The 26,448-nt window shown below is 44.4% G+C and overlaps 1 long non-coding RNA gene across 1 annotated transcript; it reads left to right on the plus strand.

The window, feature by feature from the left end:
• Window positions 1–46: 46 nt before the first annotated feature.
• On the plus strand, window positions 47–26,398 carry LOC113629571 (uncharacterized). Its single transcript, XR_003436613.1, has 3 exons — window positions 47–119; window positions 8,899–9,027; window positions 26,080–26,398. It is a non-coding gene; the product is annotated as an uncharacterized LOC113629571 (long non-coding RNA).
• Window positions 26,399–26,448: the final 50 nt, after the last annotated feature.

Raw genomic sequence — 26,448 nt, forward strand, 5'->3', positions numbered from 1 at the left:
ATTCCCAGAACCATTTCTCTTCCCAGTCTCTCAAACTGAACGGTAACTGTTATGTAATGTCCAACCCACTGTGCTCACAGCCGGGTACAGGGGCTTGGAACCCAGGAGAGACAGCTAAGGTAAGAGCTACACGTGCACACTCAGGAGGGCCTGGCTAAGTGAGAGGTGTATTTGGCATGGGAGGGCCGTATGTGTTGCATCTGTGAAAACTTGATAGAGAAGGTGGAGTGTGAGTTAAATCCTACAGGATGGAAGGGGGGTAAAGGTCATCCCAGGCAGAGCACAGCTTCTGGAGGCCGTGAGTGAGCAGGAATTGGAATAGGAGATGGTGTGGGCAGCAGTGGTGTGGGGGGGGATGGTGTCACACAGATCGAGACACCAGACAGGGGCTACTTCCTACAGGCAATATTCTGCATGCAAAGGGCAGTTTTGTATAATTTTGGAAGAAAAAAGTGATGGATGAGCTCGTGTGTGTCAGAAGCAAGAGCAAAATACAAAGATGCTTTAGGAGTGACAGGACCCACGCCCTGGCGGTGACGCGAGGAGACCACAGTGCAAGAGATGCTGAGGGAGAAGAGCGTGGGTGTGAACTGCGGCAGCGCGTGTGGCTGGTGAAGGTGAGGCAGGGCTGGGGGCCCCGTGGGAGGACGCAGCTTCCTGCCTAATTGTGCCCAGTGTTTTCTGGAAGTGAACGGGAAGGTCAGCCTCAGGGCAATTCCCTAAGGAAAGAATTTAAAACTCCCATCGCAGGCTGCCCCTGTATCACAATGAGAGCAAGCCTTCCTGCAGAAGAGGGGTCAGGGCAATTTCCAGGCTGACTGGACATCTCCAGGGTGGAGAACCCAGCACAATGAAAGGGAAGAGGCTCGTACAGCCCACGTTACTGTGAAATTTCAGAACTCATACGACAAAAGAAAATATTCATGACTTCCAGAGAAAAAGAAATACCAACAATAAGAACGAAATCCCACCACCCGGTGGCAGGATTCAAAATATTTAACACTTGGTATGGCCTGGGCACTGGCCCATCAGAATGGATGCCACTGGAATTAACTCTCCAGTGGGGTCTTGCTATACCGGGTATTAGCCCTTTAGCTGTTTGGATGGTGGAAAGGTCTAAAGGTCCAGGAGGAGCGTCTGCAGGATGCTGGGACATTCCAGGGCTAGGTCTGGGGCTGGGGGTCGTAGGATGCTGACCATGTACCAACTGGTGCAAAAGAATTTCTGTATTTTAGCAACAGGTGTGGTTGTGTTTCATGTGGCCCAGCTGACTACCCATCCTGCCTGCTTCCCACCCCACTCCACCAAAGCAGGGAAGTGAATCAAAATGGTACTCTCAATACTGATTCAGTGCCTTTGGGTATCTGAGAAACAAAAATTCAAACTAGAATTTTTTACTTAGCCGCATTATCTATCAAATACAAGTTATTTTCAGAACTGCAAGGCTTCAGGAAATGTACTTGCAGTACAGTGATAGGTTTAGGTTTGGTGGGGCGTGAAGCCTGTACAATCTGGGGGGCCTCTCTTTCAGAAAAACGTTAAAAATTACTACTATATAATTAGATACAAAGTGAATAGTTATTTAGAATCATATGAGAAATCACAACTAAATACAAATATTAGCCTTAAATATTATAAAATCCAGAAAAAATTTGATTCACTGACTGATAATATATTGATTTGATCATATACTTTAATCATATATTTTCCCCGTACTTTTTTGTTGCTTCTTCATATGACAACAGTTTTATAGTATTTTTGTGGAGGGAAGAGAAGCATTCAGTCCTTTCTCTGCTATGGTTGGTCAAAATTTGTTATTTCTTACTGATAGTATAGGAAACTCCGTGTTCATATTGGGATATGACCTCAGGGCCTGCAGGGGCGTGGCCTGTTGGGGAGAGAGGTGACGCGGTGAGTGGGGTGGCTCGTGGAAGCCGTTCCTTCTCTGGCTTGGCAAGAACCCAGCTCTGCATGGGGGTGGAGGTGCCGCAGCTCAGTGTGTTCCCTACTCAGCTTCCCCTCAGACAGATTTCAAACACGCGCTGGGGCTGCTCCACCGCCACCCAGCAATGTGGGGAATGTGACCGAACGCAGGCGGGAGAGAGACGTTGCCTTAAACGGTTGCTGTTGAAGGGTCTAATTTTTGAAGAATTTATAAAAAACACACCATCATGTGACTCTAAGGCAAAGGCCCTTCCTTCCCAGGCCCTTGGAATAGGCTCATTAACAGCACAGTAAAACCACTTTAACTCCTGTGTCTGTCCTGGGAAACTAGTGCAAGGCGGTACTCTAGCAAACACAAGGAGAAAATAAAAAAAGGGAGCTGAGGGGTCTAGGAAACAGTGGGTCCAACTCAGGAGCGCTCTGAAGAGAGTTCCTGGGAGACAGCAATTCTCAGTCCTAGAAAGAGCACGTCTTCACAGATTTGGAAGAAGGGGGCTCCGGGAGTACACGCCTACGTTTCTCCAAAACGCAGACCATGGATATCGTGAAGATGCCCAAAGGATTCCACGAAAGAGCTGAGCCATAGATGGCCAGTCTGTGCGTATGGGTCATCAAAAGCTCACACCACTATGATAATGTACACTTTGCAGTAGACTTAAAAAAACACTGAGATGGAAAGAAAACCAGATGTCCAGCTGACGCTTACCATCTCTGACAACTAAGAATCTTAATTTATAAATCAGAGCAGATGTATTTCCCATTTGACTTTGATTAATAAATGAGCATTGGCAATGATGTTTTAAAAAAGAAATACCACCTATCTGTAATTAATGAAGAAAGAGATAGAGATATAAAGATACAATTTAAAAATTATAAAGGTCACAAATAGATAAATTGAAAAAGGTATCATACACCTATATTTCATATACATATGTATGTATGTAGTAGGTGAATGTGTTATGGGGAAAGATATCGAGGGTGTAAGCAAACTAAACCATCATTCAGCGTAACAGCGGATAATATGTAGAGCTGATAAATCCAGAAATAGCTCTGTGAGCTTGGTATTGGGAACTTCAGAGGCAACCACAGAACCAAATCAGAAATGATTGAATCAGGTTACTCTGGAGAGCAGGGCTGAGGGTAGGGGTGCAGGCAGGGACAAGTGGCTTTCTTTATCAGTGTCTCTCCTTAGTTGATTTTTAGAAAACGTGTACGTGTTATTCTGATTGAAAATACATTTAAAACATTTGGAAAGGAGCTCAGGTTAGAAGCCGTACTTGAGTGGGGACCACGGGGCTCATGTACGTAACTGCACGGCACTGCCAGCCTTCCTTAGCTGTGCCGCCTTGTTATAGGTGTGTGTGTCTTTGTCAGCTCAGGCTGCTATTGCAAAACACCACACTTGGGGGGCTGCAACGGTAGACGTTTGTTTCTCACAGTTCTGGAGGCTGGAAATCCAAGATCAAGGTGGCAGCAGATTCGGTTCCCTGTGAGGCCTTCTACCTGCTGGCAGATGGCTGCCTTCTGGCTGTGTGCTCACGTGTAGGGGAGAGGAAGCAAGCTCTCTGCTGTCTCTTCTTACAAGGGCACTAATCCCACCATGAGGGCCCCACCCTCATGACCTCATGTAAACCCAGTCATGTCCCAGAGGCCCCGACACCAAATGCTACCACATTCAGGGCTAGGGCTTCCACATATGAATTTGGAGTGCAAAGCCACATGCAAGTGGAAATGTTGATGTGCCACTGTTACAGGGTGTTAGGTTTGGGTTTGACCGAGGCCACACGGCAAGTTCATGGCAGAGCCTGGGTTCCCGTCTCCAGGGCTCTTGTCTGTGGAGAGATGCCCACATGGTGCAGTGGTGTCTGTGGGATCAGGTAAGTCTGAACAGTGCTAAATAGCCCATCTCTCTCTCCCGGCACCTTGCAGAGTTCCAATTCGTTAGCAGTTTAATGTTTTTGAGGAATCGGCAAGAAAGAAAACACCTTTTCCCCGAGCATACTTTTTCCCAAGGTAGCAATTCTTAAGCTTTTTAATTTCAGGACTCCTTTTCATTCTTAAAAAAGTACTAAGGGCTCCAAAAAGCTTTTGTTAATATGTTTTAGATCTATCAATATTTATTGATATATAAAGAAGAAGAAATTAGAGGTAGGAAACTTTAAAAGTATTTACTAATTCATTTAAAAATAACGATAATAAACCAAATACATGTTAACATAAATGAACAATTTCATGAAAAGTAATATTTTCAGAAGGAAGTTTAGTGAGAAAAGTGGCTCTGTTTCGTATTTTTACACACCTCTGTGATCTGTTGGAGTATGGTCTTATGGCGGAAATGTTTGCAGAAAATCCACAAAAAGGAGGAGTATTTAAATATCCACTTTGGATAATTATGGGTCTTCTTTTTTGATACTACACCAAAACTCAACAGTAGTAGTTTCTTAAAGGTTAGTTGCAATGTGGAATTTGAAACATGTCAATTAAATTTTCATACTCTGTTACATTAAAATCCATTATTCTATCTCGCAGTTTGGATAGATATTTTATCTGTGTACTATTTTGTCACATTTTGTGACATTAGCCATTTGGAAAATGCTGGATCCTTGAGTTGTGAAATTTATCAAGTGTTGACACATTTCATTATACAGTACTGAAAAGTCACATCTGTTACTATCACCACTGATCTCATTACAGAAGTTACTAGGTCATGGGAAACGGTCAAGCTCATGGTGGCAGATTCAAGTTTTCCAAATTCTAGTTTTTGTTAAAAAGCTTGAATTTTCTCACTGGCAGCACTTACTCTCAGTTATTTCCTTGAAGCATCAGGCTTGGTTTGTCCATTTTTGAGAAAATGTCTGCCTAATACCCATGTGTGAATAACATATTTGTCTATCAGTTGTTCTTTCAAGTAAAACTGGTGTCCATGAGAAAGCTGACAAGCTCCGCCCACAAAACCCACACCATCACCCTTCAGCACACGGCAGACGCGCCTTCTCATTTCACACACTAGTAAAAGGACATGTATTAATGGGCCAAGATTTAATAAAATTAATAGTTTTTTTTAAACCAGTTTATCTAGAACATTCTTAAGAGAAACTGACATCACTTGTCGCTGGTGTTAACGTTTCTTTATTCGTGACTGTGTGTGCCTGGCGGGGAGGCACGTGGCTGCTGGCAGTTGGCAGCTGGTGCGTTGATGCGTGCGAAGACTCCAGCGGGCTTTAGGCGCACTGCGTTTGCACTCTCAGTGTGAGTGTCAACACTGTGAGGTTTCCATCTTTATTTTGTATTTTGAGTTGGCGCTCTACTTTAACGAAGAACTTTCACTTCTCCTTATTTATGTGTCTTACATGGCTATGGACTCAGGAACTATTGATTCAATGAGTTATAATCTGTTACGATCATCACTTATTTTGTTGTTCAAATTGTTATAGCTTCGGAAATCTCTTGAAACTCTTTCTCATCTGTTTCTTCCTGCCCCACACTCCCATCACACGTGGTCTTCGTGTCCTGTGCCTGTCACCACTAGCCCTGAAACTGCGAGACCATGTGGACTCTGGGCCGTGACAAGTTCTCCTCACATTTCAGCTTGAAAGTGACGTCTTTTTCTCTGTCACTTACGGCATTTTTTCAACCTTCAGCTTCACGTGGCCTTTGCCTGGAATGGAATGCCTGTAATGGAATCTTCATTTCAGGAGATATATCAATATTTATATTATTTTGGAATTTCAGCCCAGGTACTACTAAAAAGTTTGTTTCCACAGGTTATTGACTCAACACAAGATCTGGTTGCTTACCTAGAAGAGTTTCTTTTGTAGAGGTGACGTTTCTAAATTCTCCTTCGTATTGACATCAGACCGAGTGTTTATAATATATTAATGGCTATGTTTGCCAAACCAAATGAACCAGTCACTGTCTTCACCGAGTGTAAGTTGCGAAAGAGACATGGCAGATACACCTAAAGAGGGGAGCTTTTGGTTAATGCATTTTGTTCTTTTTATTTTTCTTTATTATTTACTTTTCATTGACATTTGAACATGGACAAGGGTGAAGAAGTAATGACAAACTAGGAAAGTAACAGTTCCCGGCACCTGCGAGTACAGACAAGGTCCTGCTCTGGGCCGTTCACATGCACTACACCTGCCAGGTGTGTGCTGGTGGCTCCCGGCTTATGACCGTTTTCCATCACAAAGAGGAGGCCCCGCAGCACGGATAAAGCTGGACGGGCGCTGGCACGGGGCCAAGGCCTGTGGAGCTGGCTGGCATCAGGCCGATAAGACAGGCCGCCGAGCACAGGTGGCAACGCCGGGCCGTTCTGACTCGGGCAGCCCTCGGCAGGCACTGTCTGTCCCTCGTGCTCCAGGACAGCCGTGAGGACGCCACTGGGCCAGCCGAGGAGCGGAGAGCGGTGCAATCGCTTTCGAAGGAGGAGCGGCTGGGCGGCCAGGACAGCAGTGGCCGCGGGAGGCCGCCGTGGTCCGCACCGAATGGCCGCAGCTCGTGCTGTGGCCGTCCTTGTTTGTTGGAAGCGAGGAGCGCGCCCTGAAATGCGTAACGAGCGGCTGCGAGCGCACGTCCTCCGTGGGGCTGCGTCAGGGTTCCAGCCCCCACGTGTGCCTGGCGATCTCTCCTCGCTGCCAACGCCGGTGCACGTGCTTCTGGAAGGAGAGGAGGGCTGAGCGTGGCGGGGGGAGGGGACGTGAGGAAAGCCTGAACTAGGGAGCCCGGGTGGGTGGGAGAAAAGGGCAAGAAGTTGTCTCTTCTGAGAAAGTGCCTCTTCACCACAAGCCCGCCCTTCGGCACCAGCCTCCGCGGCCTTTCGCGGGCCGCGGGCCTCAGGCTGGCGGCTGGAGGCCTTGGCCAGAGTCCAGGGAGGCTGAGCGGCCGCCAGCGGGCCTCCACGGACAGAGCCACCTGGCTCTCCTGTCACCTCGTCGAGACGCTTTTGCCTTCAGGAAATCAGCTAATGACACTCAGCCTTGTTCCAGAATCCCAGCTGGAGCCCTGGGCTTTGGTCTGGCACCCGCTGGAAGCCCGGCCTGAGCCCTGGCCCGCCTCCCAGGCCCGCGTCTGCGGCTGTGCCCGCTACTGTGTGTCTGTGATGGCCAGACGACAGGGGAACAAGGGAGGGGAAGGGAAAGCAGGGCAGGCAGCCATCGCCTCTTATTCTTCTCAATTTCGACTCACTGTTCTGCTGTCATAACTTGGTCATCACTTTTCACCAGAATGTGAGTCATCCTAGGAGACATTTGTTTCCCCAAATTGGCATTCAGACAGCCATGTGTTCTTTCAACTTGTACACCTTCCGAACTTACAGGAAGGGAGTCTCATTTTACATAATCCTGTGCGTACCATTGGGGTCCCCTTATAGCGTATGGCTTCCTCATGTTTGGGAGCAGGCGTTCTATAAAATATTTGCTTTGAATCGATGAGAAAATAATTGTGCTTGTAGATTACAAAGCCTGCTTTTCTTGGCGATGAGTCCTTTGAAAATGATAGAGCGCATTTCCGTAGAATCACTGCACTTTTGTAGAAGCACCCAGTCTGCCTGGCGTTTGTTTCACATAAGCTTGTAAGTCATGTTGGTGGCTACCTTGAGGCTCTCACTGCCAAGAAAGTGGCTCCTCGGGTTATAACCCAAGCAGGCTTCCTTCCTTTTCTCAGAGAATATAAAACAAGGTAAGCAGAACAGTGCTTTCCCACCCTCTGTGTGGAGTCCTCAGCTCCTTCTTCCCTTGTACTTTTTTTAGAAAATAAATTTATTTATTTATTTTATTTTTGGCTGCGTTGGGTCTTCGTTCCTGCATGCAGACTTTCTCTAGTTGTGGTGAGCGGGGGCTACTCTTCCTTGTGGTGTGCGGTCTTATTGCGGTGGCTTCTCTTTGTTGCAGAGCACGGGCTCTAGGCGTGCAGGCTTCAGTAGTTGTGGCTTGCAGGCTCTAGAGTGCAGGCTCAGTAGTTGTGCTGCTCGGACTTAGTTGCTCCACGGCATGTGGGATCTTCCCCGACCAGGGCTCGAACCCATGTCCTGTGCATTGGCAGGCGGATTCTTTTTCTTTTTTTTTTTTTAACATCTTTATTGGAGTATAATTGCTTTACAATGGTGTGTTAGTTTCTGCTGTATAACAAAATGAATCAGCCATACATATACATATATCCCCATATCTCTTCCCTCTTGCATCTCCCTCCATCCCACCCTCCCTATCCCACCCCTCTAGGTGGTCACAAAGCACCGAGCTGATCTCCCTATGCTATGCGGCTGCTTCCCACTAGCTATCGGTTTTACATTTGGTAGTGTATATATGTCCATGCCACTCTCTCACTTTGTCCCAGCTTCCCCTTCCCCCTCCCATTGTCCTCAAGTCCATTCTCTAGTAGGTCTGCGTCTTTATTCCCATCCTGCCCCTAGGTTCTTTGTGACCTTTTTTTAAATTTTATTTTTAGATTCCATATATACGTGTTAGCATACGGTATTTGTTTTTCTCTTTCTGACTTACTTCACTCTGTATGACAGACTCTAGGTCCATTCACCTCACTACAAATAATTCAGTTTCGTTTCTCTTTATGGCTGAGTAATATTCCATTGTATATATGTGCCACATCTTTATCCATTCATCTGTCGATGGACACTTTGGTTGCTTCCACGTCCTGCCTATTGTAAATAGAGCTGGCAGGTGGATTCTTAACCACTGTGCCACCAGGGAAGTCCTTCCCTTGTACTTTTAAAGTGGGAGGACAGGAGAGATGCTGGCATCCAAAGCAGGGGCTGTGCTGAGGCGGTTTGCGGACCCCGTGAAGAGCGGAGCAGTTCTGTGCTTTGTCTCCCAGCAGGATTCTGCTGTGTTTGAACAGCACGCACTGTGGAGCAGGCCTCTGCTCGCATCCTAGCACTGACGTCCAGTAGCTGTGTGTCAAGTAACTGAATCATTAAGAAAGTGACCTACTGTATTTCAGATGCAGTTTCCTCATCTGTGAAATGGGAACAACGTCACTGAGGTGCTGACTTTGGCAGGATGTGCAAGACACGAGGCCGGCGTCCAGGACAGGACAGAAGCACAGTGAAGCTCCAAGATGCAGAGGAAGGTAACATCTGGATCCAGATTTCTTCTTCTGTACTTTGAACCTTCTCCAAAAATAGGTATCCACATTTGTTTGTTTTGTTGTAGACAGACTGTCTGATCTTGGGACTTTAGAGGTGGTAGACCTTAAGGACCCTCTAACCCAACCCCTCATTGTAGGGTGGATGCGGGTTCACCCAAGGTCACACCCAGCAGTGTGTAGCAGAGCCCAGGTGAGCCCCTTGGATAAGGAGGGGAGGGTGTGTTCCTTCTCCATCCTGGAGATAAAACCACGCTCACGGATGAAATAGGTGCAGAGATTTCTTTTGCGTTCTAATTTTAGCATCTGTAGAGTCAGCGTGAGCTCATTTCTGTTTTCTGACAAAGGGGAAGGTCTTCGACAGAGGGGAAGGTGTCTCCTGCTGAAAACGTGCGGTGGTCTGAAGCCTGCGTGGCTCCAGGGAAGGGGGACCCTGATGGGCTTGGCAGGTACTTGGGGTGTGGGGCACGTTTCCTCTGGCCCCCAGAGGAGAAGACACGGTCGTGTGGGTTGATTCTGTAGTCTGGAGGCGGCTCAGTACCACCCTGGAAGCCAACAGCCTTAAAGCTCCTTCGTTACTGGAAAATGCATGTGGATGGGTTGGACTCAGACAGAGGATTTTGCTGTTTTGATGAGAAGAAAGGCAGTCTGAAGCTCCTATCACCTGCAACTAGTCTAGGTCCACCTCCAACCCAGACTCGGGCTTGGTGAAGTACGTTAGTAAAGGGATGAGACATCTCTGGCTGCTGAGAACACGTGGGGGAATGTGCACGAGGAACAGGCAGTACAGCGTAAACCTTTCTCTCACCCTGGAGTCGGCCAGTAATGTTTCTGCTTTCTTGGAGTTTTCCGAAGTTAAAGGATGCTAGAATTGTGGAGCCAGAAAGGACCATGTGGTCCAGCTTCCTCCTTTCAGAGCTGAGCAGACTGTGTTCAAAGAGGAAAACTCACTCAAAGGCACACAGTGAATGGCTTGCAGGCTCCGGACCAGACCAGATCTTGTAGCTCCTGTTGCAGATGACGCTCCACACCTGTAGTGCCACAGGCACTCACGTTTCTTGCTGAAGTTTGTTTATTAAGACCATATGGAAGGTGATTTGAGGCTGCAGTCACATGCATTCAAGATCAAAGGAAATGCGGCTCATCATGAGACCCGTCTGTAGGCTGTGATGACATCATTTTAGAACCCACTAAATGCACTCTTCAGAAACATGACCGTTTCCGTTTTCTGCAGAGCTATTTAAAACCAGAGGAGCAGTGACATCATTTTTGACTTATAAAAATAGCTCCTGTCTCTCCTAGCAAACATTATACATGCAGCAGCCCTCACCTACCTGGCCGGGAAATACCCTGACGCTATGCAGTGTGATGAGATGAGCCATCGCCAAGTCCATCGTGGAGGACAGGAAGCCACTCAGGCTGAATGCAGGGGAACAGGGCTGTAATTCTCATCCACTCTTGCCCGAATGTAAAAGGAACAACAGCACTGAAAATGAATTAACAAGCACAAGCAATCTTACCAACACATGTAGAATGGAAAAAGCAGCCCCAAGCAATCTTACCAACACATGTAGAATGGAAAAAGCAGCCCCAGGAGACCACCTAAATTAGAGCAGTAAAAATCAAGCAAAATGAAATAATGTACCGTTTAGAAATTCATTGATTTGTGATAAAACTACTTTTTTAAAAAAACAAGAAGATGATTAAAAACACAATTCCAGATGGTGCTTACATCTGAGAAGGCTGCAGGGGGATGTGATAGGAAAGATGCAAGAAATTGATGATGTTCTTATTTGTAAGTCGGGGAAAAGCCGGGGAGGGGTAAGATATTAAGCCAACTTCTGGACAGGACCTCTGACTTGGTAGCAGTCTTTACTAAGCAAGATGTCTTATTCCAACAATTTCAGACAATTTACTAGCAAGAGGATGCTCTTCATTCTATATTGTTTAGGAATGAAAACTCCAAAATACATGAGGCCATGGGCACAGTGCCTCCTCGTTTCTTGTTCTGTAGTAAATGGTCATCATAACTACTCATGCTGTGTTCTGTTAGATGGAGTAAGTTGGGGAGACTAAGAGGTAGAGAGTGAAAACTGAGCTGCAGGATGCAAGAGATGACAAAGTCACAAGAGGAAGTTTGTTTTTAAGTTTGTTTTAGTGAATAAATGCATTAAGGTGCTTGACAAGATGGCTGTTGCACCTCCAGGCAGCAAATCAGAATTCCAGGTGGGAAGTGGGCCCAGCCGGCTGGGGCCTGAAGCACAGACAATTTGCGGACTCTAGTGGATGGGCCACTCCTGGATGGAAAGAGGCAGGAATAACCCAGAGCGTACCCAAGTCTGGCACAACTGAGTAGAATTCAAACCCAAGTCAAGAGAACGGGAAGGGAGCCAAAGAAGGGAGGGTCCTTCTTCTTGACGTTTCCTCTAGAACCACAGACATAGAGAAGCACCTGGGCAGGGAGGTGGAGAGGGTGGGGCTGCCCCATCACAGGGCTGGATGCAGAGGAGGCTGATGAACAAGCAGAGGTGAGCAGAAGCCGAGGACTGTGTTAGCCTCTCTTCCCCAGGCTGCAGGCTCCCCTTCCAGCCATGCTGCCTCAACTGGGGTCAGCTTTGACAGGACCTGGTCACGTCCACCAAGGGCGGGGTGGACTAGAGAGACTCACCCCCACCCCCAGGGTGGGGGCTAGACTTAGTTGTCCTGCTCTGAGCCTTGGTCTCAGAATTCCTGGACTATACCTGGAGGCAGTTCTGGGTCACTGCCTGTCTCCTAAGTCCCAGCTTTCCTCTCTGATGCTGCGTCCGCCTGGGCCATGCAGTCAGCTGTGCCTTGGTTTATTGGCTGCCTTCTAGCTTCCTCCTGAGGCTGCTGCCTAGCCCTGCACTTTGACCCACTTAGCTGGGCCCACACACCCTGTTCCAGTTTTCCAGTCCCTGCTCTATGGGTTGGGCTCTGCTCTTCATGTCACCATTAGCTTTCCAGGGTTCTGCTCCACACTGGGTAGAACATGCTGGGTAACTGTAGGATTCCAACATCCCTGGCATCCCTAACATTCTGGGAACACATCCCAGCCATTGGGCACTCCCTACATCAAGCCTCCATTGCCGCCTGGCCTGATGGAGTTGTGATCAGACTACTGGTCACCGCCCTGTTGACTTTGTACCTTTCCCATTGTCCTGTTTCCCCACGGATTTCTCCTTGTTGCACGCACGGCTATTATCTATCTGACAGCATCTCCTCTCTCTTATTTTCTTCTGTAGTAGCCCAGTTGTCTAGGTGGCAGAGATTCCTTGATCCTTGGAGGGTGAGCGACTACTCCAGCCCAAATGGATGAAACACGATGGCCCTAGAAAGGTTTTGGTACTGTTGCTGCCCTCGGTCAGTGTTCTGACAGATGATATGCAATCAAACATCTAGACTTTCTGATCCAAAGGCACTTATTTGACATTCCTCTTTACCTATTTACCCTTTCCCCACCTTCTCTCCTGGAATTCTGGCTTGCCATCTGGAGGTATAGCAGCCGTCCTGCAAACTAGGATGATAATGAAAGCCAACGCCGTGAGGATTGTTGTTGTTGGAAGGGAGAGTCTGGTGCTCCTTTTTGTTTGAGGCCTGGAAGTCTTGGAATTTAGGCTGTTTTCTGACAAAGGGGAAGGTCTTCGACAGAGGGGAAGGTGTCTCCTGCTGAAAACGTGCGGTGGTCTGAAGCCTGCGTGGCTCCAGGGAAGGGGGACCCTGATGGGCTTGGCAGGCACTCGGGGTGTGGGGCACTTTTCCTCTGGCCCCCGGAGGAGAAGACACGGTCGTGTGGGTTGATTCTGTAGTCTGGAGGCGGCTCAGTACCACCCTGGAAGCCAACAGCATCCATGAGTTCTTCTCGGAAAGATGGCCCTGGCTATGACGGAACCTGCCAAGGTTTTTCAGAACCCTCACTGCCACCGCCTCCTGCTGATTTATATGGGGATGTGTTATTCTGCCAGGAAAACCAGAGAAGCATTTTTAAGGCTTTTTAGGAATCCCATGAACCTCCTACCGCTTAAGTCCCAGGGCTGCTCCTTGGGTTTCCAGGCTCTGTGGGTGGCGTGGGCAGCAGGGCCACTGAGAATGTTTCCCTCACTTTTCTCACCAAGTGCTGGGACTTTGGGTACACTGGGAGGTTGCAGGGCGGATGTGAGCAGCTGGTGATGAGGGCAGCAGACCCGATGGGTGTGCCTCAGCCCCAGAAGTGCCAGCTGAGGAGCGTGCGGCTAAGGAAACTGCCTCATCGGGAGGATGTGTGGTCCAGCACCAGAGAGGGAACGATGCTGTTGAAACTCGGAAAGCTGAGAGTAAAAATACCCCGGAGACAGACAAAAATATGAGAAAACATTTTTATGTCCTTAGGGAAAAGGAAGACCTAAAATAAGATGCTCAAAGCAAAAACCATAAAGAAAAAATAAATTTGTATAAACAAAGTTAAAATTATGTTTACCAATGGTAATAGTTACCATATAAACTGTATGTGACTAGAAAATTGAAAATGAGAATCCAGGGTATGTAATGAACTCCTAAATGTCAATAAAAAGAAGACAGACAACCCAATAGAAAAAGGTCACAAACATAATTGGAATGTGTAATAAAATAAGAAAAATAAATATGTGTATATATATTTTAATGTTTGTTTATCTTTATTATATGTTTTACTTACAATAAGCATTTTATATGCAGATATAAAAATTTAAAAATGCCTGTCTTCACTAGGAAAATGCAAAACCACAAACAAAGAAAGCAAAAACAAAAACAGGACTTCCCTAGTGGCACAGTGGTTAAGAATCTGCCTACCAATGCGGGGGACATGGGTTCGATCCCTGGTCCAGGAAGATCCCACATGCCGTGGAGCAACTGGGCCTGTGCGCCACAACTACTGAGCCTGTGCTCTAGAGCCCGTGGGACACAACTACTGAGCCCACATGCCACAACTACTGAAGCCTGTGCGCCTAGAGCCCGTGCTCCACAACAAGGGAAGCCACTGCAATGGGAAGTCCACGCACCGCAATGAAGAGTAGCCCCCACTCACCGCAGCTAGAGAAAGCCCACGCGCAGCAACGAAGACCCAATGCAGCCAAAAAAAAAAAAGTAAAAAACACAAACCAGCTATTTAATGTTCATTGAATTGACACAAATTATAAAGTTTAATAATATTAAGAATTGGCAAGGATGTTAAGAAACAGGCCTCTTATATTCTTCTGGCAATTTGACAGTATGTATTTAAAATATCCCGTGATTTGACAAGCAATTCCCTGTTGCTGTACCCCTGAGAGAGCCTTGCAGAGGTGCACAGGAGGGCATATAAAATAATGTCCATTGCAAAATTATTTGTAATAGTGAAAGACTGGAGGGACTTCCCTGGTCGTGCAGTGGTTGGGAGTCCACCTGCCAATGCAGAGTACACGGGTTTGAGCCCTGGTCCAGGAAGATCCCACATGCTGCGGAGCAACTAAGCCCGTGAGCCACAACTACTGAGCCTGCGCTCTAGAGCCCGCGAGCCACAACTACTGAAGCCCATGTGCCACAACTACTGAAGCCCATGTGCCTAGAGCCCGTGCTCCGCAACAAGAGAAGCCACTGCATTGAGAAGCCAGCGCACCGCAACGAAGAGTAGACCCCACTCGCCACAACTAGAGAAAGCCCGCCCGCAGCAACAAAGACCCAACTCAGCCAAAAAAAAAAAAAAAAAAGTGAAAGACTGGAAACAAGCTACCAAAGGGCTATCAACAAAGGGACAGTGGCTTAAAAAAAAAAATGGTATGGTTACACTATGGAGTACTATGCAATATTTAGATAGAATTGGCTGAATTTCTATGTCATAATGGAGAGAGGTTTCCAAAACGTATTACTGAGGGAAAAGAGCAAGCTACTGAATTATAGAGGAACTACCCCTCCTCACCAAAAAAAAAAAAGAGAGAAAAATCCATTGCCATCGGCAATATTTGACTCTTTTAAAAGAGGGATGAATTCACATTACATGGGTATAGTATTAAAGGCTATCTACCAGAATTGCAGCATTTATTCAGGGACAGGAGTGCAGTGACACAGCAGTCACAGAGCCCTGTAGGGGCTGGTAAAAGGGAGACTCAGTGAGGAGGTTTCAGGGGTCCTTAGGATAAGCAAATACCCCCCGAGAAAAGGGAGCCACCTGCAGAATCCACTGTGGCTGTCCTGGGAATTCCTGGGGGCCTTCAGATTTAGATACTTTAAAATCATCTGTGTCATCACAGGAAAAGGGGGGACATAGGAAACAAGCTGTAGGCTCTGGGGGAGAGCAGGGCTTTGTTAGCTTTGTTCCCATCACATTTCCAGGGTCCAGAGCAGTTCCTGGCCCATGGTAGGTGCTCAGTAATGTTTGCTGAATGAATGAATGAATGAATGAAAACCTCCTAGTGGTAAGATCTGAACAAGTAGTTTCGACCCGGCGAATACAGGATTTATTTAAAATGCGCTTCCCTTTCCTTTGGGACGATCCTTTTATTGTTTTCAAAGGATGCTCCGCTTCTGTATCTCCTGCGTTCCAGTCTGTACTTTTTAGACTAAAGGATATCATCTGAGCTCCCACATTGGTTGTTTTGTTTATTTGCTTGCCCTTTGTCAGGCTCTGTGGTTTCACCTTGACCGTAACCGTTCCGGTTGTCAGAATGTCCTCTGGCAGCTGGGGGCGAGGCGTCCCCATGTGTGGCTTCTGGCCAGCTTTCTCACGGTATGGTATTGCCGATGGCAATGGATTTTTTTTTTTTGGTGAGGAAGGGTAGTTCCTATATTTATAATTCGATAGCTTGCTCTTTTCCCTCAGCAATATGGTTTGGAAACCTGTCTCCATTTTGACGTAGGAATTCAGCTAATTCTATCTAAATATTGCACAGTATTCCATAGTGTAACCATACCTTGTTCTGACGGTGTGGTCCCACAAGTGTGCGTGCGCGCGCATGTGTGTGCGTGCCTTCAACTTTACTTGCTGTGGGACACCAGCCTTAGTGTCTTCACAGCTCTCAACACCTTTCTTGGCACAGAGTAGGGCCATAAATATTTGCTGCAATGAGCCGGTGTCCTTCATTGCTGGTGTATACTCTGTGGGCCTGTCACTCTCAGGGGGCCCAGAATGACCATATCCCAGGGTTGCTTGCTTTGACTTTGTGTCTGGAGCCCAGGCAGTATGCAGCTGACCCCGAGGAAATACCCCAGCTCTGTGGGCTCTGGTCCCAAACAAGGCTGACGTGATTTTTCCTATGTCCAAAACAGTAGTATAATGCAGCATTTTAAATGTTTCTTCATCTGTAATATGGGAAAATCATTTTTCTCTCTTAGTGTAGATATGCACTTAGCACAGCATCTGATCTATGTTAAAAATCAATATATATTACCAATGATTATTGTTTCTTTAGTTAATTCTTTCACTAGCCCAAGTATTCATTAGCACTTTACTAGTGCGTTCCTTTTGGTTAGTGTAATGGATGAAGCTTGGAATCCTCTTTTACTCTTGGATGTCAGCCGGCCTTTTTCAACTTGGGTACCGAGAGAGAATTTAGCTCTATAGGAAGAAATCTAAGCGATTATTGTCTTGATTCTCCCAAGGATGGTGCATAACTGCACAATTCTAGAAGGGCAGGGAGAAGTTTTTTGTTACATATAGTGGATTCCTGCATTAAGGCTAAATTCTTTGGTGGAACTGGGTTGAGACTGGCTTTGGGATGTGCTGCTTGAAGTGCATATATTTAAGGAAACTCTTCCTAGCATCCCCCTGCTCCAACTCACTTTTTAAAACACATTCCAAATCTTTCTGTTGCCAGTTCCTGTAGCCAGTAAACTTAAAAATATGGTTCTGTTTCTTAAGCATTAAAAAGTTATGTATTGAAACTTTGACCTATAATGGCAAAGGCTTGGATACTTAGATCAGTATCTCATTTAAAGAAACAAGATCCAAACAGAAATTCCAGGGCATACTTGGATCTCGCTTAAACTGTAAACACATGTAAACATGTGCTCTCACTAAAGTCTTTTATCCTCCCTGAGCCTCTTGCATCCTAAAGTGAAGAAGGCTCTCTGTTATAGACTGAATGTTTGTGTCCCCCCCAATCCATACATTGAAAGCCTGACCTCCAGTTAACGATGGTGTTTGGAGAAGGGGCCTCTGGGAGGTAGGGTTAGGTCAGGTAGTGAGGGTGGGGCCCTTGTGACGGGATTAGTGTCCTTATAAGAAGAGGCACCAGAGAACTCACTCTCTCCCTCTGTCTGCCTCATGAGGACACAGTGAGGAGGCTTCTCTCTGTAAGGCCTAGAAGAGGCCTCTCTACCTTTGCTTTGATCTTGGATTTGTCAGCCCCAAGATCTGTGAGAAATAAATGTCTGCTGTTTAAACCACTCAGTCTGTGGTGTGTTTTTATGGCAGCCCAAGCTGACTAAGACGCCCTCACTGTGGAGGGGCTCTGTCACCCCATCCTCAGTGATTGAGGAACCTGCATGCTCAGCCCAACTGCCTGCTGGCCACATCCTCCCGCTGCCCGCAGTGCCCCAGCACTGCTTTCTCCTTCCACTGACCTGTTCCCAGGAGACAGTACCACAAGGATTTTGTTCTGGGGAGAGAGAGCAGGGAGAAGAGAAAACAAAACAAGAAATTGCTAAATGTTTTGTTGTGAGTGGAGGGAAGGGAACTGACATACATTAAATTTTGTCCCAACACAACTGCCAAAGTAATATATATTCATTATAAAAGCCAAACAACACAGAAATATAGAAAATAAAAAGTGAAATTCCCTCCTTGCCACTTTATTATTTCACATACCGCTCCCTACTCACCACCCGTCTCCACCATTAATGGGCTGACACTAATATTTCCAGATGGTTTCCAGATTGTGTGCACACACACCCACATACACACACACTCAAAGGTAGGTATATACACTAACATAAGCTTTTAAAAATAACAAAAATGTTATTCAGCAATTTGCTTTATTTCATCTAGAACTATATAGTGAGCATTTATCCTGTTCTTTGTTACAACTGCTCAGAATTCCATAGTATGGGTGCTCCATGATTTATTTAATAATTTCCTTTTTGATGGATATTAAGCATTTAAAATTTTTTTTCTCTATTACAAATAATGTTTTACTGAACATTTTCATTCCTATATCTTTGTATAGTTGTTTGAATATTTGTCTTAGCTCAGATAGCCAAAACAAAACACTGCAGACTCGGGGCTTAAACAACAGACATGGATTTCACACAGTTCTGGAGGCTGGGAGTGTGAGATAAGGGGCCAGCGTGGTCAGGTTCTGGTGGGAACTCTTCCTGGTTGGCAGACGGCTGCCTTCTCGCCATGTCATCGTGTGGCAGAGAGCGTGTGAGCTCTGGTCTCTCTCCTCTTGTAAGGACACTAATCCCGCTATGGGGTCTCAGCCTCCTGATCTCACTTAACCCTAACTACCTCCCAAAGGCCCCATCTCCAAATTCCAGAACGAGAGCTTCAACATGAATTTTGGGGGGGAGAGATGTTCAGTCAATAACAGTATTTTAATAGAGTTTATTTCTACAAGTGAAATTGCCGTATCAGAGGATATACACATTTAAACTTTTTATTGTCCTCCAAAAAGTTTACGACACTTTATATTCCTACCAAAATGTGTGGTGAAAAGTGTTTATTGTTTCATTTTAATTGGCATTTTCTTGACTGTTAGTGAGGTTGAGTTACATTTTCATAAGTGTTATGAGTCATTTGTAATTTCTCCATGAATTATCCATTTATATGCTGTCAAAATTTTAGTAGGGTGTTTAACTATTTTTTATGAGTCCATTGGAATTCTTCATATTTTAAGATATTAATCCCTGATATATCTCAAAGTTTTTTCTCCTTATATGAATTTTGATTTTTTTACTGCTATTTCTTTCTTTAAAAACTAAAAAGAAGGGGATTCCTGCCCCTAGCATGCACCTCCCCAGAATGGTGCCCTGCCAACATCCCCAACAGACGTTTTCTGCATCCTCTGGGACCCGCAGGGTTGAGGATTCCCCAGAGTCGGCCCAGGTCCACGCAGTCCATCCTCTCTGGCTGAGGCAGCATGAAGTCCTTGGGGTTTTACAAGGCCAGGACCTGGCTGTGGATGTGGGAAGCCAGCCCATCAGAACACAAGAAGTATTTAAAGCATGTGATGAAGATAACAAAGGCTATCTAAGCAGAGAGTACTTTAAAGTTGCTGTTGTAATGCTGTTTGTGTACAAGCCCTCCAAGCTGTGTGGCTGACAGGGTCTTGGTGCTCTGGCTGAGTATCAGGCCTGAGCCTCTGACGTGGGAGAGCCGAGTTCAGGACATTGGACCACCAGAGACCTCCTGACCCCATGTAATATCAATCAGCAAGAGCTCTCCCAGAGACCTCCATCTCAATGCTAAGTCCCAGCTCCACTCAACGACTAGTAAGCTCCAGTGCTGGACACCCTATGCCACACAACTAGCAAGACAGGTACATAACACCACCCATTAGCAGAGAGCCTGCCTAAAATCATACTAAGTTCACAGACACCCCAAAACACACCACTGGACACGGTCCAGCCCACCAGAAAGACAAGATCCAGCCTCATCCAACAGAACACAGGCACCAGTCCCCTCCACCAGGAAGCCTACACAACCCACTGAACCAACTTTACCCACTGGGGATAGACACCAAAAACAACGGGAACTGCGAACGTGCAGCCTGTGAAAAGGAGACTCCAAACACAGTAAGTTAAGCAAAATGAGAAAACAGAGAAGTACGCAGCAGATGAAGGAGCAACGTAAAAACCCACCAGACCAAACAAATGAAGAGGAAATAGGCAGTCTCCCTATTACTAAAGAATTCAGAGTAATGATAGTAAAGATGATCCAAAATCTTGGAAATAGAATGGAGAAAATACAAGAAACGTTTAACAAGGACCTAGAAGAACTAAAGAGCAAACAAACAATGATGAACAACACAATAAATGAAATTAAAAATTCTCTGGAAGGAATCAATAGCAGAATAACTGAGGCAGAAGAATGGATAAGTGACCTGGAAGATAAAATAGTGGAAATAACTACCACAGAGGAGAATAAAGAAAAAAAGAATGAAAAGAATTGAGGACAGTCTCAGAGACCTCTGGGACAACATTAAACACACCAACATTTGGATTATAGAGGTCCCAGAAGAAGAAGAGAAAGAAAAAAGGGACTGAGAAAATACTTGAAGAGATTATAGTTGAAAACTTCCCTAATATGGGAAAGGAAATAGTCAATCAGGTCCAGGAAGCACAGAGAGTCCCGTACAGGATAAATCCAAGGAGAAACACACCAAGACACATATTATAATCAAACTATCAAAAAATAAATACAAAGAAAAAATATTAAAAGCAGCAAGGACAAAGCAACAAATAACATACAAGGGAATCCCCATAAGGTTAACAGCTGCTCTTTCAGCAGAAACTCTGCATGCCAGAAGGGAGTGGCAGGACATATTTAAAGTGATGAAAGGGAAAATCCTACAACCAAGATTGCTTTACCCAGCAAGGATCTCATTCAGATTCAACGGAGAAATTAAAAACTTTACAGACAAGCAAAAGCTAAGAGAATTCAGTACCACCAAACCAGCTCTACAACAAATGCTAAAGGAACTTCTCTAGACAGGAAACACAAGAGAAGGAAAAAGCCTACAATAACAGACCCAAAACAATTAAGAAAATGGTAATAGGAAAGTACATATTGATAATTACCGTAAACGTGAATGGATTAAACGCTCCAACCAAAAGACATAGACTAGCTGAATGGATACAAAAACAAGACCCGTGTATACGCTGTCTACAAGAGACCCACTTCAGACCTAGGGACACATACAGACTGAAAGTGAGGGGATGGAAGAAGATATTCCATGCAAATGGAAATCAAAAGAAAGCTGTAGTAGCAATTTCCATATCAGGCAAAATAGACTTTAAAATAAAGACTATTAAGACAAAGAAGGACACTACATAATGATCAAGGGATCAATCCAAGAAGAAGATATAACAATCGTAAATATTTATGCACCCAACATAGGAGCACCTCAATACATAAAGGCAAACGCTAACAGCTATAAAAGAAGAAATCGACAGTAAAACAATAATAGTGGGAGACTTTAACACCTCACTTTCACCAGTGCACAGATCACCCAAAAGGAAAATAAATAAGGAAACACAAGCTTTAAATGATACATTAAACAAGATAGACTTAATTGATATTTATAGGACATTCCATCCCAAAACAACAGAATATACTTTCTTCTCATGTGCTCATGGAACATTCTCCAGGATAGATCATATCTTGGGTCACAAATCAAGCCTTCCTAATTTTACAAAAATTGAAATTGTATCAAGTATCTTTTCCAACCACAATGCTATGAGACTAGATATCAATTACAGGAAAAAAAATAAAAAATACAAACACATGGAGGCTAAACAATATGCTACTAAACAACCAAGAGATCACTGAAGAAATCCAAGAGCAAATCAAAAAATACCTAGAAACAAATGACAATGAAAACACGATGGCCCAAAACCTACGGGATGCAGCAAAAGCAGTTCTAAGAGGGAAGTTTATAGCAATACAACCCTACCTCAAGAAACAAGAAAAATCTCAAAAAAAACCCCCCCAAAAATCCCAACCTAACCTTACACCTAAAGCAATTAGAGAAGGAAGAACAAAAACCCCCCAAAGTTAGCAGAAGGAAAGAAATTATAAAGATCAGATCAGAAAGAAATGAAAAAGAAATGAAGGGAACAATAGTAAAGAACAATAAAACTAAAAGCTGATTCTTTGAGAAGATAAACCAAATTGATAAACCATTAGACAGACTCATCAAGAAAAAAAGGGCGAAGACTCAAATCAATAGAATTAGAAATGAAAAAGAAGTAAAAACTGACACTGCAGAAATACAAAGGATCATGAGCGATTACTACAAGCCACTATATGCCAATAAAGTGGACAACCTGGAAGAAATGGACAAATTCTTAGAAAAGCACAACCTTCTGAGACTGAACCAGGAAGGAATAGAAAATATAAAGAGACCAATCAAAAGCACTGAAATTGACACTGTGATTAAAAATCTTGCAACAAACAAAAGCCCAGGACCAGATGGATTCAAAGGCGAATTCTATCAAACATTAAGAGAAGAGCTAACACCTATCCTTCTCAAACTCTTCCAAAATATAGCAGAGGGAGGAACACTCCCAAACTCATTCTACGAGTCCACCATCACCCTGATACCAAAACCAGACAAAGATGTTACAAAAAAAGAAAACCACAGGCCAATATCACTGATGAGCATAGATGCAAAAATCCTCAACAAAATACTAGCACACAAAGCCAGCAGCACATTAAAAGGATCATACACCACAATCAAGTGGGGTTTAGCCCAGGAATGCAAGGATTCTTCAATATCTGCAAATCAATCAATGTAATACATCATATTAACAAATTGAGGGATAAAAACCATATGATAATCTCAATCGATACAGAAAAAGCTTTTGACAAAATTCAACACCCATTTATGATAAAAACTCTACAGAAAGTAGGCATAGAGGGAACTTACCTTAACATAATAAAGGCCATATATGACAAACCCACAGCCAACATCGTTCTCAATGGTGAAAAACTGAAACCATTTCCACTAAGAACAGGAACAAGACAAGGTTGCCCACTCTCACCACTGTTATTCAACGTAGTTTTTGAAGTTTTAGCCACAGCAATCAGAGACAAAAAAGAAATAAAAGGAATCCAAATCGGAAAAGAAGAAGTAAAACTGTCATTGTTTGCAGATGACATGATACTATACATAGAGAATCCTAAAGATGCTACCAGAAAACTACTATAGCTAATCCATGTATTTGGTAAAGTTGCAGGATACAAAATTAATGCACAGAAATCTCTTGCATTCCTATACACTAATGGTGAAAAATCTGAAAGAGAAATTAAGGAAACACTCCCATCTACAATTGCAATAAAAAGAATACCTAGGAATAAACCTACCTAAGGAGACAAAAGACCTGTATGCAGAACACTGTAAGACACTGATGAAAGGGATTAAAGATGATACAAACAGATGGAGACAGACACCATGTTCTTGGATTGGAAGAATCAACATTGTGAAAATGACTATACTACCCAAAGCAATCTACAGATTCAGTGCAATCCCTATCAAACCACCAATGGCATTTTTCACAGAACTAGAACAAAAAATTTCACAAGTTCTATGGAAACACAAAAGACCCCGGATAGCCAAAGCAATCTTGAGAAAGAAAAAAGGAGTTGGAGGAATCAGGCTCCCTGACTTCAGACTATACTACAAAGCTACAGTAATCAAGAAAATATGGTACTGGCATAAAACCAGAAATGTAGATCAATGGAACAGGATAGAAAGCCTAGAGATAAACCCACGCACATATGGTCACCTTATCTTTGATAAAGGAGGCAAGAATATACAATGGAGAAAAGAAGGCCTCTTCAATAAGTGGTGCTTGGAAAACTGGACAGCTACATGTAAAAGAATGAAGTTCTTTAGTCCATCTGGAATTTGAAATAGAGCTCTAATTAATTTTCTAATTAATTTATTTATAATTAAATGTGTAAAAGTTTTCTCCAAAATCATTCATTGGGGAGCCTTTTATTCCTCCACTATCTGGAAATGTCATCACTATCACATGCTATACTTCCATGTACACGTCTGTTTCCAAAAATTCTAATTTTTTTCCTTTAATTATTTCCTGTAGCTACATTGGTCCTATGCAGCTTTAATTATTTTAGTTTTATGTAGTGTATTTTTATATCGTTGATATCACTACCCAATTGTTTTCCAAATGTTCCTGGCTACTGTCATGCGTTTTCTTTTCTGGATTCCAAGTTCTAAAACTTCTGCTTCTCAAAATAATGATTGAAATTTTCAGTTGACTTTATATAATAATTAGGAGAGAATTGGTATTTTTACAAGATTAAGTCCTCATATCCATGAATACAGTATATCTTTTAAGTCTTCTTTTATGCCTCAGCAAAGTTCTATAGTTTTTGTTTTCATACTGTTCTTGCACATTTAAGTTTATATTCAGCTATTCTGTAGTTTTAGTGCTATTTTAAATGGGATTCTTTTCCATTACATTGTCTAATTAATGATTGATGGTATGCAGGATTAGTGACACTTACAGGTGGCCACCCTACTGAGTTTTCTCATTTTATTAATGTTGGTTAATAATGTTTTCAGCCAGTTGTTTGGGGTCAGCAAACTTCTTCTGTGAAGGGACCGATAGGAAATATTTTTGGCTTTGCTGGTCATAGGAGCCCTGTTGCAGCTACTCAGATCTGCCACTGCAGTGTGGAAGCAGCCGTAGGCAATAAAGGAATAGATGAGACCATGTTCCAATAAAACTTTATTTACAAAAACAGGCTGCTGGCTGGATTTGACTATTGGACATGGGACAGGGTTTGCTGACTATATTCTAAGGATGCAAATATATTGTATATGAATAATATGCTTTTCCTTGTCTCCAAAACAGTGGATTTCAGAAGAGTGTTGAATAATAGGCATGATAAAAGTCACTCTTGTCTTGTTCTTATTTAAGGTGTTGGTATCTCACCATTAAGTTCAATGTTTCTTATTAAATTTTTGGCAGATATCTTTACCCAGTTAAAAGTGTTTTCATCTATTCCTAGGTTACTAAGAGATTTTAACAGCAGTGTAATTGAATTTTAGCAAATGCCATGTATCTCTTAATATTCACATTTTCCCTATTATTTCTTCATGAATATAAACAAAATATCTTATAATGAACTGTCCTTGAACTAATGGAAGAAATGATTCCATTTCCTGTATTTCATTAAAGATTTCTATATCTGCATTCATAAATGAAGCCATAATTTTCTTTCTATAATATTTCTTTGATTTTTTAGTACTATTCTAACTTTTGTAGAATGAATTGGGAAACTTCCCATCTTTTTTTATGCTCTGAAATATTTTAAATGATATCAAAATTAACTATTCTTTGCAGGTTTGCTAGAACACCCAGAAATTATTTGGGTTTAGTGAACTTTTTCAGTGATGGGCTGTGCCGTTTCCATCTCCTCTGTTACTCATTGATCTTTATGAAGCAGGGTCCTCCCAGCACCTCTTTGCCCCCTATGGCTAAAGCCTGTGTGCTGCGTGGGATCCGTTCCACTTAGACTTGCTGTTGTGGAAACTGGTCAGCTGAGTGGACGTGAGAGCAGAAGAAACCCGTCATAGGTTAAAATGTCTCCCCCATTTCTGTTTGAGTTCCGGAATGGTTAAATTATACAATAAGGAAAGACAGAGGAGAAGCAGAAAAGGCAGAAAAGGCAAGCTCTTTAGAGATAAAATAAGTGGTAAGGAGAGGCCCTGAGCCGCTCTGGAGTAGAAGAGAGGGCGGGTACCCCTCCAACTTCTACTTCCACCCAGAGGGAGCAGGGCTAGATTGTTAAAGGGCATCACTGGTTCAAGGAAAGAAGGGATTTTGCACTTTGGAAAATTCGATGGGCGTTTAAGGCTCCTGGAAACCTTGGGCTTTCCGCTCCCTGCTGAGTTGTCAGGTTGCCTTTGCTGGGGCCACACCAGCTTCAGCTCCGGGTGTTGGGGACCCTGGCTTGTAGTGCTCTCTAGCTCCCTCCCCCTCACCACCCTCGGATCCCTGGATACATCCTTTCCTGGGGGCGGGGTAGGAGGTAGGCAGAGCGCCCCTGCAGCCTGCCCTCTGTCTTCATGCTCAGGTGCTGGTCCCCTAGGAATTCCTTGCCCAAGCGGCCCGGCTGACAGCACCTTATGGTGCAGACCACCTGGAGAGGTGGGGGGCCACCTGCTGTGCGTGGGGCTGAGCCACAGGTGAGACAGCGTGGTTGACGCACGGCTCCCATCTGTCCTGCTCTGCGACCTGCATGCGTGATGTGCCTTGACGGGACAGCTCTGTGCTTGGGCTCATCGGGGTTGACTTTCAGGCATGGAGTAAAAGATGTATTTTTGTTTTCTTTAGAACCTAGTATCCAGCTTTTCTAGCTCAGTGTCCAGGGCAGGAGGAAGAGGCTGCAGGCAGAACCCGTGGCGGGACCTCAGCGTGGACCTGGCCGTCCTTGCACTGTTGTCTCCCAGGGCACCATGCCTGCCTGGTGGGCCGGAGGGCGAGGCTCCTTCAAGGTACACATTTACAAACTACAAATGGATGCCCTCAGGCTCTTTATTATATTTTGTTTACTGTGTTTTTGAGGCCAGGGCAAAAATTAGATGTGATCTTACGGCTTTTCTACCCAAGTTTTTAAATGTCTTCTCCTGGGTGTGAAGGAAGGAACTGGATGGCCTGGAGGACGAGCCAGGATACGACACAACCTGGAGAACCGGCTCAGGA

Source organism: Aethalodelphis obliquidens, unplaced genomic scaffold, assembly GCF_003676395.1.
Source record: "Aethalodelphis obliquidens isolate GAN/ISIS:26980383/991018 unplaced genomic scaffold, ASM367639v1 scaffold27, whole genome shotgun sequence".
Taxonomy (NCBI): Eukaryota; Metazoa; Chordata; class Mammalia; order Artiodactyla; family Delphinidae; genus Aethalodelphis; species Aethalodelphis obliquidens.